Here is a 21,414-nt window from a genome sequence, read left to right as displayed (position 1 = left end):
CGACCGAGGCACCCTTCAACTTCCCATAGATCTCACGCAGCGTTTTCCTACGAAGCCGCAAAATTTCATCAAACGTCGAATCGCCGTTCAAATGATTTCCATGTTGACTTAAGCAGTATTTATGAAAGGATGTGGCACAGGAGCTGCTGACATTGGCCTCTCAGAATAAATAGTTCAACCGCCACCTTTCTCCAGGGAAATGCTTATGAAGATTGATGATTATGAGCTACATCTATAGCACCTCCTTTAGTCTGCATTTATTCATCCTTCCATCCTTTAATGTAGCTCTGACTGAGAAGACATGTCCCGCATTTGACTATAAAAAAAGCAAGGATGGCGTGTAAACAAAACTTTACTTAAACTCTCCAGAGGACTGACAAGTAAATCAAAAGCAGAGTTTGTCTGCTGTTGTATGGATTTACAATTTAATTGCGTTCAATCTGCCTTGAGTCAAAGCTTGGAAGCAGCTCTGAAAAACAGCCACATTATACAGTTTATTTTACCTAAGTAGGTTCATCCTCAGTAAAAAACAAAACGCCACATCCGGGTTAGATTAGTTGATACTGTAACAATGGATGTACTTTCTAACATGTTACCAACATCACTCCCAATTAATTAGTAGTTCAGAAGAGCACAAAAAGAGTGGCTATTTGTACATTAATTACTTATTTAATTTATACATATGTAACTTCATATTTTTATAATCAATGTATTGTTAATTTTTTGTTATTTTTTTATCATTTAGGTCCCAATTTATGCAGCGCATAACAACCAATAAATAGACACATTTAATAATACAAAAACTTACTTGTTAAACTTGTATTCAACTTGAAAATGTTTATACTGCTATTAAATATCAAATTCAATCACATAATAGATCTAATATGTTACAGAAAAATAAAGGGCTTACCCCCAATAGAAGCCCGCTATCTAGTTGAGAAAAGTACTATTACTAAATAAAATAGCATTCTAAAAAGATCAATAAAATAACAAACACATGTGACGCATGTGTATTTATTTATTGTATACACTCATATTTATTGTTCATTCATCCTATAGTATTTCTTATATTAAATAATGATACATCAAAAATAAAATACGACCAATAAAAATAACACCTGTAATTTACCTTACAGATAAATACTTGCTATCGCAATATTGATCACAATTTACTACTGTGCATATTAAAGTATATATATATATATATCATGTGATCACCCATTCCTTTCAGGTTAATGTTAAAAGTCACTTCCGCTTGAAAACCTTTCAAGGTCATCTTTATAGATGCCACATCTGCTCCACAGGCTGTGCGTGTTGTGGTTAGGATGTCAACCCTAACACGTGGACACAATTAGGAACAGTAAAAGTATTAACAGCACCACGGCCATTAATTGGGGCATGGTGTACAATTAAAGGGGAGTAAATTATTTGATATTTACACTTTAAGGACTTCTCATTTTAATGGGTGTAAAAATAAATAACAGCATATGTCTTTATTTATGCTTTTTAAATCATAGAATTGGAATGCTGAATTTCATTGAAATCATCTTTCCATCCATTTTCAACTCCACTTATCCTGTTAAGCCATTGTGATGTTCCATTGTGAACACATCATCCGCAAGTGCAAGCCAAATTAGCAACATCTGTTGCGAGCTTTGCACTTTCCGAAGAGTTCTGGATAGAAATACCAAACCAATGATGACTAATTTGTCCTTGAAGGTTGCTTAATGTTGGAATTATCGGACTAAATCAAATTAGGGCACGGCCGTGAAACACTGCTAATTGGGACCCTGGAGGAGTCCACCCCCCACCCCCCTAAGGATGCATAATAATAATACACATGCTGGTCATGTATCTTTCATGCATATTACTTTTCATGTGGGTCAACATGTAAACAACAGCGATTAGTTTCAATGGAATTACACATCGCTTGTCTGCTTGACTGCACCCACTCGTTCTCGACTCAAAACCGCTCTAAAGAATGCAATTTTATTGGCTTGAATTGTGTTACGTTTGGAGATAAACAAGTACATGCATGTGATGTATTATTGCTAAATAAAAAAAAAAAAAAAACAAGATGAATAGGCCTATTTTCATTTTCTTCATTTAGTAAAAGTTACATACTAACTATTATACTATTTAGTAAAACTTACACACTAACTACAAGTGCTCCAATGAATCTTTTTTTTTAATTAATTTATTTGTTGATTGTTTTGTTTAGATTCATAAATAATACTTATCCTTTTATTCTATTGGTTTGTCTCAAAATGGACAAAAATGAGTTTTCCATGAAAACAAATATTTGCAAATGTCTTATTTTGAATTAAAGATGGTATCAAATGATTTCTTTATGATCAAAATATTTATCTTTAATTTGATAATTGATTAGATTAGAACTATTACAAAAAAATTAAAACATTATAATATGACAACGTATAAAAATATGTTTTCTTGACAAAAGCCAATATGATGTCGAGACAAAACACTAAACAAAATTCATCTAAAACTATATGTTTACTTGTATGGCACGCTTTATCATTATTAGTGGCTAAAAAATTGGACAAAACATGAACCGCCGCTGGTACACCAATATTAGCGTACTTAATCGAAGATTTATTCGAGTATGCGTTGAATGGTCCCAAACGATCGAATCCAATAAAAACAATACATTCTCATTGTGTGACATCAATCGGCCGTCCTTGAACGTCAGCGCGAGACGCGGTGCATGCCAGTGTAAACCCACTTCACCTCCACACAGGATGCACTTAGCTTGAGCAAGCTCCAAAAACAGCTGCGCAGCGCCCTTGTGTCAATGTTCCCACCCTGCCGCATGCTCTGCTTGACTTGTCGGCCTTTAAATCAAGCCCTGGTAATGAGTCAACCTGTAGACACGTACATACTGGGGAAATACGACTGTTTGCTGACAACATGACAGCTGCGCCAATGGCCGTTAGAACAACAAAGTGGACAATTTACAATGATGTTTATATTAAGGGTGCGGCCTATTTTTGTACAAAGGGTTTCAAATAATGTTTTCCCATAAAACAACGTTGCTTAATTAAAATGATGGAAAAGGCTTCACGTAACTCAATGTAAGATTTGTCACAATTAAGCATCCGTATACTTTAAGACAAAATTATACGTTTATTTTTATCATGTGTTCAGTTTGATAAGTTCTCGGTTCAAATTGCCCAAAAGGTTCACCTGCGAATGGCAGTAAACAATATGAAGCCTCTTTTTTTTAAATAGTTTACAATCTGTGAACGATGTTATGCAAGTGAGTAAAGCCAAAAGCTGTGTGCTAAATTTCTTGCTGGCGCAGCAGTTTTCGCCACACTTGTCGAACATCATTAACCGATGTTTTGGTGTGGTCGCGGATGATGACTGATTGTTTGTCGGACGTGCGGTCCGGCGCAGGCTAAAAGCGGCGCTGCCGACGTCAGCGACGCCAACCGTGGCAAGCAGAGAACTTTTCAAAAGTGAGACGGCAGCAAACAGGCGCGCCGAGCTGACCGGCGCAAACTGTAAATCAGTAGCTTCTAATTAGAGCGCAATATCGCTGAAGTAGCATAGTGTGACGGGGCATCACAAACACATGGCGTGGCGCGGCGAGTCTGCGGCATGAGCTTGTGACGACAACGCTTGCGCCATTCTGGCCTCCACATCTCAAGCCTCAAAGATTGAAAGTTACAACTGGAAGAGAGGCCAAATAAGACGGGACGGTGGAGGCGCAACTTTCTTCCGACAGCTCCTGAGGATCGCTTTCATGTGTGTTGAAAGGCTTGAAGCTGGCCGCACTACACACACAAATGCAAACACGCAATCACACAAAGCTACACAGCTTCCCCACACGTGTTAGCAAAGACAGAGGCTGCTGATCATGTGTGCAGCATTAAGAAGCATTAGAATGCCTTCAGGGGTGAATCTATGCAAATATCGCGGTTGACACTACAATGACAGAGAATCGAAATGCGCACAATGTGAATCAACTTGGTAATTAAGTACATACAGTAGTGCTTTGACGCACAAGTGACTCAAGGTTTTAGATCCATTTTAGGCTATCGTGAACAAAAGGACACGGGAATGCGGTTCCAACTTGGCAGCTGAGTGTAAAGCACATTCATTTTGCATGGAGAGATAAAATGAAAAAATGAAAAACAAGCTTCATGACTTCATTGTGCTTCGTTTTGCTCATTGGTTCACTTGAGTGGTGGATTTTCCCATGCCCTGCTATCTGTTCTCAAGTCTTAATCTTCTCACTTTGTCTTTATAAAAGGCTCTAAGCTTCATGCTAATTGTTGCTCAATGGCCTGGTTACCTCTCATCTACATAATGCACCTTGTTTCCTTCTCACCCTCATTCGCATTCAACGGAGGAGCAAGCGGGACTGTAACTGCCCCAGGCGACGGCCACATAAAGTAAACTGAAATCAGAAAGGAAGATTTTCAATGAGAGTGTGAAATGGGAGGTTCTCTGCTAATGACAAGATTCAAGTAAAAAACAAAAAAACATCTTGTGATGCATTTGAAGTTTGAATGCTGCAAACTTAAATTAAATGTCTTTGAAATATGTGCTTTAAATGCCTATTTTTGGAGTTTGACTTAAGTGACATCATTTTCAGTCAGAATCACAAATTAAAGTCACTTTCTTCACAAAATGTAGTCTTAAGTGCTTTTCCCCAAAAAGTTTTTTCTTTTTTAGAACATAAATGTCATTTTCTTATTTCTTTTTTAATTTAAAAATGCCACAGAAGTGACATTCAGCCATTTGAAAAATATATACTTTAAAAGTCATTTTACTTTTCCCCTAAAATACACAATTTTTAACTCACAGTCGTGTCAGTTTAAAAACAAAGATCTCAGTCTTGATCTTTTTGTCCAGTCTGTTAATTGAGGTGTACCATTGCGACTGGTTAGTAGGTTTCTTTCTCCTTTGTATTTTTTGGCTTGGACCCTCCGCCATCTGCCAGCATTTTCTGGACAAAGGACTTTGATTTGGATCATCTGAAACACTCAAAAATTGACATTTTTACGAGATGAATTTTAAAATAGCAGTTACAAGTTGCATGTTTGCCCACAAAAATGTACTCATGTGCTTCCATTGTTTCTTAGGTAGGAAAATGCGGCGCTTTTCCTGTGCGCAGTTCAAGCCCTCAACTGCTGAGACAACAGCGGCCGTGCGCCATCCACATCAAGGCGACGCTTTCATCGTCTTTGGCGGAAAATGCAGAACCAACAATTCAAATTGGAGTGCAAATAGAAGCCTAATGAGCAGAAATTGCTTCCACGTTGCCGCTATTTTTATGTCCTCAGAGCGTTTCATGCTAGCACTAAATCGCTATCCGAATATTTGCTTTTCGCCTCAGTATGATCTTTATCGAGGAGCTCGTCTATGTCACTGTGATTCTGCTTTTATTTAGATGGACTTTTGACGTCACTAGCAATATTCATGCTTTCCTTCCACTGCATTGGCGAGTGGGAGTGTCAAACCCACACAGGCACGGGGAGAACATGCAAACTCTACATTTGGAATCGAACCCGTAACCTCAGAACTGTGAGACGAATGTGCTAACCAGCGGTCCACCGTGCCGCCCTCTCAGAGACTGGTAGTATTCTTTCTTTTTTAATTTTAATTTTAATTTAACGTAACATGAAGTATTGACGTTAATTTGTTGACAATGTACAGTATGTCAGGTGTATCTAATTTTGGAACGGCAACTATAAAATTGTATAAACCTGCATTATTTGAGATTATTTGTTTCTAGTCTGGATATCATTTGAACGCTTTTCCCACTTTAGGAGTTGAGCCTGTTGAGCATTCCCAGCTGGTGATATGAGGTTCCGAGACTCTGCCTTAATTGGGCCAAATCTGCTTTGGCAAAAAGTGTGTGGGCTCAGCACACTGCCTTGCAAAAACCTGTGTGGTTTCTCCGTGAATGAGGAGGAGAGCCCCGATTGTTTAGGGCTTATTCCATTTGGTGTTGACTCTTCGGTATCACATGCAGCCTCGCATTATGGCCGAATACATAAATAAGAAACTGACAGAGAGGCATCTGCTTGCGTTGGCCGCCAGTGTGAATTCTCCAAGTTCAGCAGAGGGTCAGCCGTTGATGGGAGCTTTAGAAAAGAAAAAAAAAGCTTCAACTCAACTGTCTCTCTGAATCGTTTTCTCCCCGTCGCAAAGGCTGTGTTTGGTGTTTTCGTGCGACTTAATAATGACCTTGACTCGCCTCCACACTCACTCCACCACTGCGGCACAAACTAGATGAAGTGGTCTGAGGACTGCTGACCAAAACAAATGATCTTCTTCATGTCTTTTTAGATACTGCATAGTGACAGTTTGATGCCTTTCATGCAGTAAAGACTTGATTTACAGACTGGTGGTTGCAGGTTCAACATTAGCAAAAGATCAAAATATAGTCGCCGTCCAAGATGTTATTGCAATGGTTTACCCCTCAAAACAACTTTAACCCTGACTCATATAATTTGGATAGTTTTAGGAATCTAACCCTAACTCGAATCCTAAACCCTAACTCATAACCCTCACGCTTTATGATTACAAATCCATTTTTAGATATGACGTAATGACAACTTGTTGCCTTCCTCATGCTAAAGACTTGAGTTACAGACTAGAAGATTGCAGGTTCAACATCAGAAGATCAAAGTAGTCACAATCCAATGAAAAGCATGTCTCCTCAGAAACAATCCTCGTGGTGCTTTGACTGCCGTTCACTGCAGCGAAGCGCGTAAAGACGACGGCGGCCGAGCTCAAGCTTTCAATATATATTGCAGGTTGCTAAGCAACCAAACAGGAAGTGGCCCAGTGCGTTTTCCCTTCTTAGGCTGGAATTCAGCAACATGTATTTATCGCCTTTACAACAAAAACAAAGTTTATTTTTACTGAGGAGGAGGAAGAGACGACAATCTGCAGTGGAATGCATGTTTCTTCCAGAACGAAGTACAATATTTTTATATAATATTATTTTCCATCAAATATGTTAGAATGTATCAGTCATTAAAAGTCTGGCTTCCACAATTGGAACAAAACCTTTTAACATGCTTGTGGGAAAACAAAAATCCTTAACTGCACTTGCATGATATTCTAGTGACGTTAATTGACAACCTTGTCACAAAGAACAGCCAAGAAAAGCATCACAAACACGGACTTCTCACCACATGCACGCATCAGTAACATCCACTCAAAGGTGGAGATGACAATGAAGTCATTTCTTGGTACGTTGGCGAGCGAGGGACATTGACAGTGACCAACTAAAACAGACGAAATGAGAAGGTTCTTATTATTGTAACCTTCGTCCGAGACTGACAACAATACGCTGGAGAGGGATGAATCGATATAAAAACACCGCAAGAGAACAAACGGCTCCTTGGATCTTGAAGTGTGGGAAAAGTCGAGGAAGATGCTCTCAGCAAGAACAATTTGAATATGCCTCATGGTAGCATATATGGACGAAGGGTGGGGCATATGTAATAAGATCAGATTTATTTAAATTGTGTTTCTGAAGAAGTCTTCAAAATAATATAATTTGACTGCCAGAGCGAAGGTGGCAAATGCAGGTCCAGAATGTAGATTAGGGTAAAGTTTGGCTGTAGGAAATATCAACCGGCAGGGAAAGAAACTGAGTGATTTGAAGGACCTGTTACCAAACTGTGGCGGGTTTTTTACTTGGATTTGGACTTGGATTTCGAGCGGCACGGTGATGCATTGGTTAACAGCTCACAGTCCAAAGTTGAGGGTTTGATTCCAGCTCTGCCCTTCGTGCGTGGGTTTTCTACGGGTTTTCCAATTCCCTCCAACATTGCAAAGACATGCTCGGTAGGTCGACTGGACACTCCGAAGCAAAACCCAGATGCCTGGCAATTAAATGTTGAGTCAGTCATACCCAAACCGTGTGCCATGAATAATTATCCAATTTTACTTGATTGGCCTGATATGTATTACATATGATAAAAAAAATACATGACAAAGACAATCAATGAATGAAAAAAAAAAAAGTGTTTTACAGGTCTGGAAGAGAATATCTCTACCATTGTGAACTAAAAACCTCCGGAAACCACTTAGAATTTGGTAGCGATCAGGAGAATTTCCGAGGAGGAGTTTAAGTATGATCCCAGGAAATGTCGGAAATTTCTGAAAAAAGTACCTTCAAACCATAATGTCAATTATTGGTTCTTCTAGTCATGCTATCGAGGTTATCTGAGAGCGTCTGAGAGCTCACAGGTCAGAGACATCGGCTTCTCCTGAATATTTCCGTGCTCTGAAATCCAGTGGTCTTGGAAAGTCTTGTGAACACCCTCCAAACCCTGCACCTGGTTTGTATTCCACCCTCGCAATCTGCTTTCTTTGGACGCCGCATCTTCCTCTACTTGGGTTTCACCTTCTCAAGATCTCAAATACGCTACAATATTGTGGTGGGACCGGGGGGGTGGGGGGAGCTGGCCTTTGGAGGGGGGGAAGGGGGTGTCGAGGTGAACCTCCAGTCCATTTGGAAAAGAGATTTATTGGAATTTGGCAGCAGATTCTGTCTTGTCAAGAAGACGTTGAGCAGCTGCAAAGGAAAAGGAAAGCAGCAGAGTCTATAAAGGAGCAATTATGGGACCTATTAATGCTTTTGTTGTGCCCACCACTTCAACAAGTCAATCTTGGATCACTTTCAAGTATTTTTATGAGGCTTCTTCAAAGGAGAACCACGTTCTCTTCACGTTTTTCCCGAACAGTGTCAGCGAACACGTCGTCAGAACACAGCCGCACGCTCCTATCCCGGGCCGTATTTAGTTTGACAACTTAGCAAACAGAGGCGGCTTCGAGGTTGCGCCGGCTATTATTTTGAGCGAGGGCACATAAAATGAAGCATGATGGGTTCACTCCCAAACGTTCCTCCGACAACATCATTCATCAGGGCCGTGGACATTGTCAGCACTGGTATTTCAAGCTGGACAAGACGATGACTGGACTGAATTTTTGGAAATGTTTTAGCTACGGACTCACCGTGGGCTACTTCTAAACATTTCTGTGTGTTTTGGGCCTTTATCCTGTTGGAGGACCCATGAGACCAAGTTATCTGACATTGGGCAGCACATTTCGTTCCAGAAGCCTGGATAGTCTCGAGATTTTATTGTAACCCTTACACCCTGCACCGGTTCTATAAAAGCGGCCCGGGAAGATGATTCAAATTGCTGTTTCTGTAAACACGGAGTTAATGTGACTTACTCCCCCCCTAAAAAAGAAAAACTGTCTTGTCTTATTTGTCATTCGCCCACAAGTTTTGTGGCTTGTCAATATGCATTTTGGCAAATTCCAGTCTTGTGGCTGTCAAGTTTTTTTTAGTGACCACTGTGGCTTTTTCTTTCTATAAAGGAAGGGCACCAACAATTTTCTGTACAATTGTAGAAAGCATTTGTCAACTAACACATGAAGGATGGTCTTCATGTACTAGACACCTGACTCAACACTAAGACACACTGAAGGAATACACAATGCCAAATACAAAAATTATGTACTCTTCTCTTTTGACCAAATGGACCTCAATTCTGGGATCCTTTCGTAAGATAAAAAAAAAGATGCCAGTTATGCACTCACGCTTTCGCTGGACTAAGTGAGAAAGTCATTAGATCTTGTACAAAACCACGTTCTTAAGCTAAGAGCGGCTCCACCTTCTGCCATGTTAAAAGACATGTAACAGTTAGAGGTCAACCACCATGCCTGTCCGCAAAGACGTGGTCCGCTACATGAAAATACCTTGGCCGACACCCCCGCCACCAAGATGATTTAAGGGCGGTTTCCCCACAAATCCCCAAGATTTGGCGCCGGGTACGGAAGGAAGTCTGCGCTCCCATTTGCTCGCATGGACCAGACATATCAAAACAGTTGGAATCAGCTTGTTGATGAGGTGATGAAATGTTTCCTCTCTGGAGGGTCTATTTTTTTTTTCAAATTCAGAGCCAGAGCATTTCCCAGGTACAAAAATTTCAATTACACTCAGCTTTGGTCAAGCAGGTGGCTTTTTGAGAGAGTTGTGTCAGATCAAGATGCTTTTGTGCCAACCTGGTCAGTGGTTTGAGGCACTTCACCAGAAACTCAATGTGTTTGCGGTTGGACTGCTCTATTTCTTTCTCTTTTTTTTAAAGTGTGTGAAGTTTCAGGCAAGCATAAAGCAGGTCATTAGAGAGCAGCCAAAAAGGCTTGGGTTTTCCTGGCACACAATGGCAGGAAGTGCCGCCACACACACTATGGATGGAAGCGGGAATAGCAGCAAAGGCCAGTATGCAGCAAGGCCAAGTTTCTAACTGTAATAATGGACATTAGAAGGAAAAAAACAGCATTTATGTACATTGGATTCCAGCTAGTCGTGTTTTATGCAATATAATTTGAACATTTTTAGGATTCATTATGAAAATTGATATTTGTGGTCGCATTTCAAACTCGAGCTCTTAAACTCTGCAACCTGCGCAATAGATGGTAAAAAAAAATATTTTAGGCAGACATTGGTATCTACGTTTTAAAATTGTAATTATTTTCTTTAAAAGCTGTGTTTTTTAATAGATAAAAGAACTTGACAGACATGACCTTTACTGTGCCTTCAAACTCAGACAAACTGGGCCTCTACTCCTTTCCCCCAAGTCTAATGTTATATTTAGTCCTCACCCTGAAAACTCAAATTAAAAAAAATTAACCTTTACCCTGAACAAACACTAAGTTCAACTTAAACAGATAACCCTAACACACCCTAATTAAACCTCATGCATGCTGTTTTTCCACCATCCTCTTGAGTTTCTGCAAATCAAATCCCAATTTTTTGCCTTGGCAATGATTATGCCCAAAAAGAATAATTGGACTCAGTCTGTGTATTCAGAATCATAGCCTTGGAATACATGAATATTCAACATTCTTATTCTGGTATGCACATAACTTTAATTATCTCTGAGGGTGGAAACTGGGTCAGTTTCGTTCAAGAACGCCACAAAATCAACGGCAAATTCAAAAGATAAAGGACAGCAGTGATGATGATGATGATGAAGATGCCACAGGTAACTTTTTTCACTATTTTCACTTATTGGTATTTCAGTTTTATAGTCAATGTGCACAACCTCTGAAAGCCATTATTTCATTAAACCCTGCATGTCCATCTCTGCTGCCATAAAACAACCTCACTACAAAACATGTCCACTGGAGTTTCGGGCTTCAAGTATGCGTATGCTTGAAATGAAAACGAGCTACTTCTGGATTATAGTTTAAAAAACCCTCTGTCCCAAATAGTACTCATGTAGCGGCAAATCAGACATATCTAGATCCTTATCCTATCATATTTTCCACATTGCCTGTCGTAGTGGCCTGTAATACAGATATATTTTTATTTAAACGCCACTTGACGCTGAGCATATAGCATTTCAATCAAGCACTGTAACACTGAAACAGAGTAGTCCGAAACTATATATAAAAAAAAAAAAATACTCCTAATAGAAAATAAAAGACCTTTCTTGGGAAACAATATTACAACAATAATGTACTTATTTAGAAACTCATCCAAGCATACTCATTTTGGATAATTTTTTTACTTTGAAAAAATCATAAATGCTTTTGATTAGAATTCAATTATGTTAAAAACTAAAGGGAAATGAATAGGGAAAATAATTTCCAGCATCACATTGATTTACCTCTGGAGAACAGCAATTATACGATCAGCGGGACGCAGAGGATACTTCTAATTTGTTTTTATAACTCTGCTTCATTTAATTTGTTGACATGAGTCACAGTTGCTGTTTAATAACATTTTTCTTTAGTCCTGTCGATGTCAATCACACCATTTGTGATTTTCTAAATCTTTCAAACAATACTACAAAGGCAACCGGTTGTATGCAGAGATTTAAATATATAAATATATATATATATATATATACGTATGTGTGTGTGTGTGTGTGTGTGTGTGTGTGTGTGTGTGTGTGTGTGTGTGTGTGTGTGTGTACGTACAAGTGATATATGAGCATGTAGTATAATGTGGATTAAAAACATGGTGGACCAGCTGCACGGAGGTGGCTGACGCTGTCTGTATGACAGATAAGGTCAAAAATAAATACGCCGCCTCTATCTTTGACTTCTAATAGATAGATTCAAGCGTTATGTTTGGAACGTGCACCGGTGCATTGGCCGCAAACGCAAAGTTTTCCAGGCTTTCTGTATAACGTTTAGAAAAGCTCTTACTTGATACGCATTTACCCTTGGGGCTATGCATACAGATAAGCATCTATTGGACATCAGTGAGATGTTTGTGTTTGACTGGAACCTAGCGTGGAATGGTAAAATGCACAAAATCCAGCAAAAAGTCCGTTTTTGTGCAGCTACTTTCACCATTTATTAATTAGAGGGTCAGATGTTCTGTTCCAATGGTGGTGACATAATTCAAATTTGTTGTGGCATTTGTTGTGGCATTAAAATGGCATAAGATGCCATAATATGAAAAACAGTAGGCCTTACTTTGCTATGTGACCACATACTCAATGACTATTCCTGAGTTCAACCTTTATAGTTCCACTCTATGCACACATTTTTGCATTGATGTATAAATAGAAAGTAAGTCCACATTGTGAGGTCGTGAGGGTGATGATTGGGACGTCCAAACACTAAAATACGGGCAGCTGTCCTAGTCGTGCTCGTAGCCGCAGTTGCTGCGGACATTTAAAATAACTGTAGACTTTTGACAAAGCCAGTGTGTTTGTAGTGTTCCAAAACCTCATCCGTAATTATATTTAAAGACCAAAGATGTACTTTATTTAAGACGCGGAAACAGCCACCGCTGACCATGCATCAGCGGTTTATGAGTCGGTAATGGCAACATGTTAACGTCATCTGTTAAACATACCGAAGCCCATCCTCTGATGGATCTACCACTCAAACGAGTCTTCTAAAGCAAATATGCGAGGGCCTGTTTTAAGTACTTTAAATGAGAGCTGTCTGCTATGTGAAAGATAATTTGGCAGCCCACTCTGAGTAGATTAAGATAAATGACAATGCAAAGGAGTTGCCAATAAAATGAACAGGCATTGTTAGTTTAATAAACTTTAATGTAGTACAGCGTGGGGGGGGGAGGGATTTAGTTTTTGAAAACGAAGGCTTTGATTTTCACTCTGGCACAGGGAACTGTTGGGAATGCAACCTGGAATGTGTTTTTATTGAATTAAACTGGTTTTGATTAAGAACCATGCCTGGGCATTGCTTTCTGCGCATAAACAGCAATCATGTTTTCGTCTATTTTAGGAGATATCTTGGGGCATGATACAAATTGAGTGTGTGACTCTTACACTTGGCTTGGAATGATAATTGTTATTATAATGGTGTGACTCACCCGAGGCAATCATTAGCTTTTTGGCCGCATGCACCTGTTTGCATGTTAAAGGATAATTCTTAAATCTTTGAATGCTGCACTGTGTAAGGAATAGATCCTAACCATTAAACCAGTCCATCTGGACAAAAACACATTTGGGAGAATTTTCTAGGCTTTCCCAAGTTCTCACTCACTCTGCTAAATTAGCTTGATAGCACTGAAGCTGAAAGTACGTATACTGTATTTTCCGCACTATAAGGCGCACCTAAAAACCTCCAATTTTCTCAAAAGCCGACGGTGCACCTTATAATCAGGTGTGCCTTATATATGGACCAATATTGAGCCACTACAGCAGGCGTGTCCAAAGTCCAGCCCGTGGGCCAAATGTATATAGTATCTTATATATGGACAAAGCTTTAAAATGGGCCATTCATTGAAAATGCGCCTTATAATCCGGTGCGCCTTATATATGGACAAAGTTTTAAAATGGGCCATTCATTGAAGGTGCGCCTTATAATCCGGTGCGCCTTATAGTGCGGAAAATACGGTACCCACAACTTTGCTGAATGATGCGAGTTTTCTTGTTAAAGCAAATTCATCCAGGTCGATCACTTCGATACCTTGTGTTATCCAATCAGCTTCTGCCAACCCGTTTGTTTCTTTAAACCAATGGAATTGTATCACTCAAGAACGTCAGCCCTAAAACTTTTTCCGAGGAAAAACTTCATAGCAAACCACGTAACAAGTACATCTGCCCTCTAATGGAAGAGAATCGCAGTGACTATGTACAAGTTGCCAGCAATATTATATTCGGACTAATCAAGTGAAAGGTTTTCCATTGACACATTCACTCACAACACACTGGTTGAGAATCCTTTGCGTGTATGTTTGAATTCTCTAGCAAGACAATTGATTTATTGTCGATAAAAATGCTGCAGTTCAAAACACTCCTCAAGCTTTTTTTTCCCTGCCCCAAAATCAACAGCTCCCATTGTGAAAGTAAAGCCATCATCGCGCAGCAATACAGCATCGTAGTATGCAGCTGCCAGTTGATGATTGTGAAAGTATACCGGCACTTATTTTCACAGATGACTGAGCTTGTCATGGTGACGCTTTTCACTGGCTTCAATCCGTCCGTCGCGATGAATAGCGACACAAAGCGCCATCCGGGCTCAATAACATGGAGTCTGGCCACAAAAACAAGCTTCAAGCAACGGTTCTCACACAAATGCCAGCCCCAGAGGTGACATTTGTGAATTGATCTATAGATTGAAAGCCCAAATCCTCCCTACCATGCCAGTTTGGCCCGGAAGAAAGAGGTAATTAGCTCAAATGTCCATAGAGATGCACAGTCGGATGTTCGCCAAGAGACTAGGATACTAGGTTTACAATTTGCTCTCAAAGGCTCCTAATTAAAAGGTGTATTACATCAGTGGTTCTTAAACTGAGGGCTATAACTGGTAGCCTACGGGATGGCAACGTGGGGTAACAGACAGGTAGCATACCAGCTGACTGGTAGGGCAAGATAGTAAACTGGGTGTGCGGGTTTTATATAGGGCGGCTAACGAGTTGGGAGCAGGGGCGGGCAATCGGCGTAAATGCTGCTGACAGGATGGGAGGGGCAGGAGAGATGAGCTGACCAGAGTATTGGTCATGCGGATGTATGACATTATCGTGGTCACTTGAATGTGTGCGTACTTATTATGGGAATTGGCATGCCAATAAGACAAAAATAATAAAGCGATTATTCTTCACAACACTAGATGGGACCTGAATTAAAGCTTTGAATAAGATGATTCAACACCAAATATAACGGATATAAATTCACATTTTTTTGAGAACAAAAGGCTTTTTCCATAATGTTTTGAAAAATATTTGTAGGACATTTTTATTGCTTTTTGAAAAATACAACTTTTTATCCAGAAAAAAATTACAAATCTTTGTTCTTGGAAAGATTACAATTTTTATTTGAATTGAAAATAGACAACATTTAATGTTCATTTAGGAGTATGAGGGGTCAATAGGCAACATTTAAAGTTCAATTGGCATCAGAATTATGAGGGGTCCTTGGGGGGAAAAAATTAATTTAGTGGACCCAAAAGTTCCATCCAATTACATCATTTTTCCTTCTAAACATGTTTTGAGCTAAATGAGGGAACTTCTGCTCACACTGCAAAACCGAAGCGACCCAAAAGTCTCTGTTCCTGAAATGGCTCGGACGCTGCGGGACCCCCTCTCCCAAAGTTGAATTTGATTGCGCTGATCAAACGAATCACTGTTTGCCAGAACCAGAGCGCCCTGTACTTCAAAGGCTTTGCACTAATCCTATTTGGATTATTTCATTAGGAAACTCTTGGAATATCAGAGACTAAACAAGACCTGAGTTTGTCATGTCGCCGGACGACCTTGTCTGTGGTGTGTTCATATCACATGCCAGGAAATGACCAAGGTATTCATTCATCCAGATTGCATCCCACAGGATGTAAACACAAGTGTTGTTAAATGTGCATAAAATGCTGCTGCGGCTCAGTTGTACATGTTGGCAATGATTTTGCTCTAACCATTTGGTAAGGTTCATTGCACAGGTTTTCCTTTGTTCATTTAATAGTCCTTCCCAGGGAACATCCCCCGGTCTGGTCGGGATTAATTCAACACGTAGTGGAAACAAACGTGAAGATACGATCATAACTGGGACCGCCGCCACAATTTTCTTGCGTTAGAAGTAGAGGTGATCAAGCCGGGCTTTTATTAAATGTGTTTTGCAGAAATTTGCTTTTTGATGGCCGATGACAAAAAGGTTTTGTTGTTGTTGTTATCTTTAAATTTACCTTAATTATCGAGTGGATTATTATTATTTTTTTTTTTTTTTACTTCGAACGGACAATCATTAAGGCCCATCAGTTGCCTTGAAAACAATGTAATCTTGAGCTACGTATTTTCCAACCTACATTCCAGAGTAAAAGTAAACACGGGAAAATGTTGGAAATATTGCTTATATAACCCTAGACAGTTGCGACGATAAATCAATAATGTACCCCATTAAAGCCCAACAGGATATTTATACAGCATAAAGCGTTCAGATAAGATGCATTCTTAAACTATATCGCCGACGTTACATCTAATGTTTATAACCTGAAGCCCTGCTAAATTTAACGATAGATCACACAACTTTGATGAAAAGTTTCTTTTTGCCTGCTTAATCATTAATCATGCCCTCGAAGCAGCAAACTTTCTCTAACGCAATAGAGAGATAGTCAGAGGATGTCGACTCATGTAGGCCAGACAGACGCCTTCTGGAATTTAACAAAAACAAACCAAAAAAAGACAACGATTGCAGTTTGGAGGGTTTGATGATAAACAAAGGGGGAAGTGTGATGAAATTTTTATGCTGCTTTTATTCCTCCCGCTCCCTCCTAAATATGGATTACTGCAAAACTGCTGTTTGCTTTTCAACACTCACAGGTAATTCATCAAAAAGTTCAAATGGATATTTGACAAGGCATTCGTTTATAAGCAGTGAAAAGCAAGTTACTTGCAAAAATCGTTCACTCACTCAAAGTGACAACCAATCAGTTATGTTGATACAATTGATTAATAATAAATAAACAAAAAAATTAATGATAAGAATAAAGTAATAATCAATAATTAATTAATAATTGACAGCAATTTCAGTCTACTGATGCGTCAACACTTGTTGAAAACTTTGGACGGACTGTTTTTTTTTTGTGGGATTCTTTGAAATTTTTAGTGAGATGCATTTGTACTGGTTAGCACATCCCCTCACATTTCAGAGGTTGTGGTTTCGATTCCGGCTCAAGCCTTCCTGTGTGGAGTTTGCATGTTCTCCCCCTGCCTGTGTGGGTTTTGTTCGAGTTTCCTCCCGCATTCCAAAAACATGCATGGTAGGCCGATTGAACATTCCAAATTGCCAGTGGTTAAGTGTGAATTGTTGTTTGTCTCTATGTGCCCTGCGATTGGCTGGCTACCAGTTCAGGGTGTCCCCTGCTTACTGCCTGAAGACTGAAATAGGCTCCAGTGGTTCAGAAAATAGATGGATGGATACAGTCATTGAAAAAGACTGCTATACAGCCAAAGGTTTTCATTGTTACGCTCAACATTATTACTGAAAGTAATAAATCTTTTTTTGTGAATGGACTTTCGTTCACCCTTTGACACACACTGCAGTTTCCATAAATGTTCTTGTACTTTACAGTTGAATGTGGATGGAGCAGAAAGCCACGAAAACACATTTTGAATAAACATCAATTGTATTTCATCGTTATCTTCATTGTCATTGTCTTTTGAGATTCAGTATCTCCCCCCTCAGGGCACTACAACAACTTCACAAAGCCACTGACACATTTGGAATCGTCTCTGTAATGGTAATGTGATTAAAACTGCCGCTTTTGTTTGAAGTCTGTGGATTTGAGGAATCAATTAACAAGTGCACAAAGATTAATTTGCCTCATTTGCACTCTTAGAGTGTAAAGTCGTGCCAAACACACACACACGCACACACGCACGCACGCACGCGCACACACACACACACACAATCATTTCCCAGCCCATCAAGAAGAACCTGCCAACGATGGTTAATGTTTCCACCTGTTCACATGACGACAAACATGTCCCTGTTTCCGCTGTGTGAAAATATGAAAACACAGGAACAAGTGTCCTGCTTCCTTCCAGAATATGGAATAGGCTTCTCTCAATAAACGTTTGCAAAACTGGAGATGTTGTCATTTTCACCACCAAGCATCCAAGCGATCAGTATATTCGACCCAAAAACTTTTCAAATTAACAAAAGCTTCTCAGGACCTAAAAGACACAAATCTACTCGAATCTTATCATAAAATAGACATCTACCGATTTACAAGAGTTTCAACACCCTTGGCTTGTACAATGTGAAAGAAAACCTTCAGGAAAAATGGAATCTCTTGGATTCTTCAGCGTATACTTCATAGAGCCTATTTGGAATCTGACAAAACATATGAGAAAAAAAATACACCTCCAAAATCTCAGTTTGCAAAAAGTCCTCAAGGACAATTTCTGTCATTGTTGCGCTTTCCTGTTTTCAGAGTATTGTTGCTCCAAGTAGAGAAAAAGAAGAATGTCTGTAGGCACCACTAGGTCAGGTCAAAGGTCGAGAGGGAGCGACCTGTAATTGACTGTGAACCTTGTATTGTTTTGGTTCACCCATTAACCACCGGCCCCTGCACGACCACCCTCCGCCCCCCGATCTCACATGCACACACAAACAACAAAAGACGAAAGGAACATTAATCCTGTAATTTGACAATGGGATTACGGTGTTACCAAGACATTGGCATCACTCTCCCGCTTCCCCTGGACTCTTTGGAGAAGTCTTTGAAAGGACAGAGTCCATTGTGGCGGCAGCGCTCCCACTGGGCTCGTCCTCTGAACTGTACGCTGATGGCTAACTCGAGCCGACGGGTTAACTTGGGCAAGAAAACTAAGTCTGGAACCCCGGGAACAGATAAACAACTATGATTTGACCGCTTTGTTCGTCTAACTGCTTGCTGTGGGAGTGAGTTGCTTTTTAACTGAAAAGGTTGAGAACATTGTTTACATGATTGTGTTTTGCGTTTTCAAAAAGCAAATATTGGAATACAGATCTCAAAGGGAATGGTTTTGAAATGAATACGGTCTAAACACAAGGAGGATTATACATTTAGAAGTTTTTTTGGGGGGTCTGGACACAGATGATAAGTCATGACAACCCATTATTCAAGGGTGTATTCAGACCTGACTGTTTGGTCCATTTTAAAAGGACCAGGTTTGGATTCTAATGCAGGTCCGGACCTATTGTTCAGGTGTGAATACAGGCTACCAGGATTAAAGAACCTGACCGAGACCCACTTTTTAAAGTGTTCTCGGTTCACTTCCAAATGAACTCGGTGCCCAATTCCGCAGAGCAGGAATGCAGCACGTATGACTCGCACGTTTTCCTCCATTTCCGGGTCTGTGCTCTGTGTCCGCCCTGATCATTACTGTCCAATGGGAGCACAGATCGCCACAAGTGTGGATGTGTAAATAAAATACACTTCACTTGCAAAATGTACAGTCTGAATAGGAAACCGCACCAAATGAAAACACTTTTGGCCCGGACCAAACAAGCGGACAAAAGGACTTTTCTGGTCTGAATACACCCGAATGACCTATGACTTAATGATGACTCAATTAATGGCCAATTTTTTGATGACCAGCAACTTGAAACCAAATACTTGAATACAAAGACTGAATTAATTTGCTAAAAACCTTTAAATACCAAATGTTGTACGATGAGTTGGCTGCATTTCCACCAATACAAGCAATGACGTGATCACTAACTACAATGGAAAGCCCGTTTCTGCCATGTGATCAATTTGGCGTAAATGTTTTAACATTTGTTCTTGTTGTATTGGCGACTGGATTGTGTCGTCTTAATCCTTGTGAGCAGTACAGAGACGTCTGTGAAAGGAATGGAAAATAAAATTTAGAACATGGTCTTTAGGTTTGTACTTGAAGGATCAGCGAGTGTGACAGCAGCACATTTTTTATCGCAAATGAAAATAGAGTGACTAATGCGGAGGGGGTCGGAGGGGGACACATTTAGAAGGAATTTTGGGCTCCAGACAAAAGCTACAAAGTGTTTCCAACATTGTCTGCAAACAGTAACTCACCATATACTACATATGTGCGTCATGTAAAGGATTACTGTTTTTACTGTTAAAAATGTGCTTGTGAATACAATTTGAATGTCCACGGAGACAACTAAAAATTACTTCAGCGACTAGCGAGGACAAAAGAAAGGCTAACAAAACTTAACCAATATGAAGCACGAGGTTTTTATAAATACAAATATTTGTGACTATTATAATGCTCGACAACACTAACCAACCAGTTGATGACTGATTGCTTGACTTGAAGACTAATGTCTTGGGAACTACTGACTTCAAAACCAGTAACCTAATAGGTATTGTGACTTGGTGACCAATCACCTGTTGACATTGATTTGAATAGCAATTACTTCATGACTCGTAATTTCCCATTAGAGAATTTGCATGAATTGGCAGTGATTGGAATGGCCATTCAAATGAGCTCCTCCATCCAATAATGGCTTTGTGTGTACGTGAATAGCTAGTTGGCCAGCTAATGACCCTTGAATCAACTGTTAAGCCGCATATCACGCATGGCAAAAAATGTCTCCTTAGCTGGTTATCTTAGCTTTAGGAAGTTGATGGTCCCTGCCCGAATGATTTATTTTGTATGACACAAATTTATTTTGTGAACTCCGAAATACTGTCGGAATTCACAATAACTGACCTGGGTTCTATATTTGGCCACAGTTTGGAGCAGGATTAAATTTCGTCATTTTGAACTTTTCATGTTTAAAGTGTTAAAATAGCAGCAGGCAGCCACCATCTTAATTTTCATCTCATGGACTGCAACTTTTTTTTTTCTCAGAAAAGTGCAAAATGTGAATCGATTCGAACGTCCTTCACTGATATAAATACGAATGGCGAATGAAGATTTTGGCTGTGTGTCCGATCTCTACTGTTGATTAAATTGACGACCAATGACTTGATAACAATAATTTGAGGATCAATGACTTGACAACATATGACTTGATGACCAATGACTTAATGCCACTAGGCTTGCGGAAGTTATTTTTATTGCCATTCTAGTAACTTTAGAAGTTTACACCCGGACTCTCACTCATCAAAGTTCATTGCGACGACAATACTCTCCGGCGTGGCTTTACGGCCGACCTTTCTATTTTCGATCCACACAAGATTTTCAGTGTGAAACAAGAGCGGTGTCAGTGTGTCAGTGAGAAATGCATCCAGAGAGCCAGGCATCATTTATCAGTCTAGGTTGGAGGCCTCTGGGAGAAGGAAACTGGAGCTTAATCCACACAGGTGTCTATGTGTAAACCAGCCAGCTGCTCTTCAATTGAGAAACCCATGAAGTGGACGAGTGTTGTTCAGAGTAGCCAAAATTCCACATTATCAGGACTAATTTTGAGCCATATTTTCATAGTTCATAAAATTCTGCAATTAAAAATATACTTCTTA

The 21,414-nt window shown here is 39.8% G+C and overlaps 1 long non-coding RNA gene across 3 annotated transcripts in view; it reads right to left on the bottom strand.

Annotated features, from left to right (window-relative positions):
- LOC148403907 (uncharacterized) overlaps positions 1 to 21,414 on the bottom strand; it is a 182,020-nt gene that overhangs the window by 88,382 nt on the left and 72,224 nt on the right. The window lies entirely within an intron of this gene.

This window comes from Syngnathus floridae, chromosome 1 (genome assembly GCF_059516105.1).
Source record: "Syngnathus floridae isolate MCC-2025c chromosome 1, RoL_Sflo_1.0, whole genome shotgun sequence".
NCBI lineage: Eukaryota > Metazoa > Chordata > Actinopteri > Syngnathiformes > Syngnathidae > Syngnathus > Syngnathus floridae.
The sequence above is the reverse complement of the archived record's forward strand: the minus strand, read 5'-3'. Positions and strand labels throughout refer to the sequence as shown.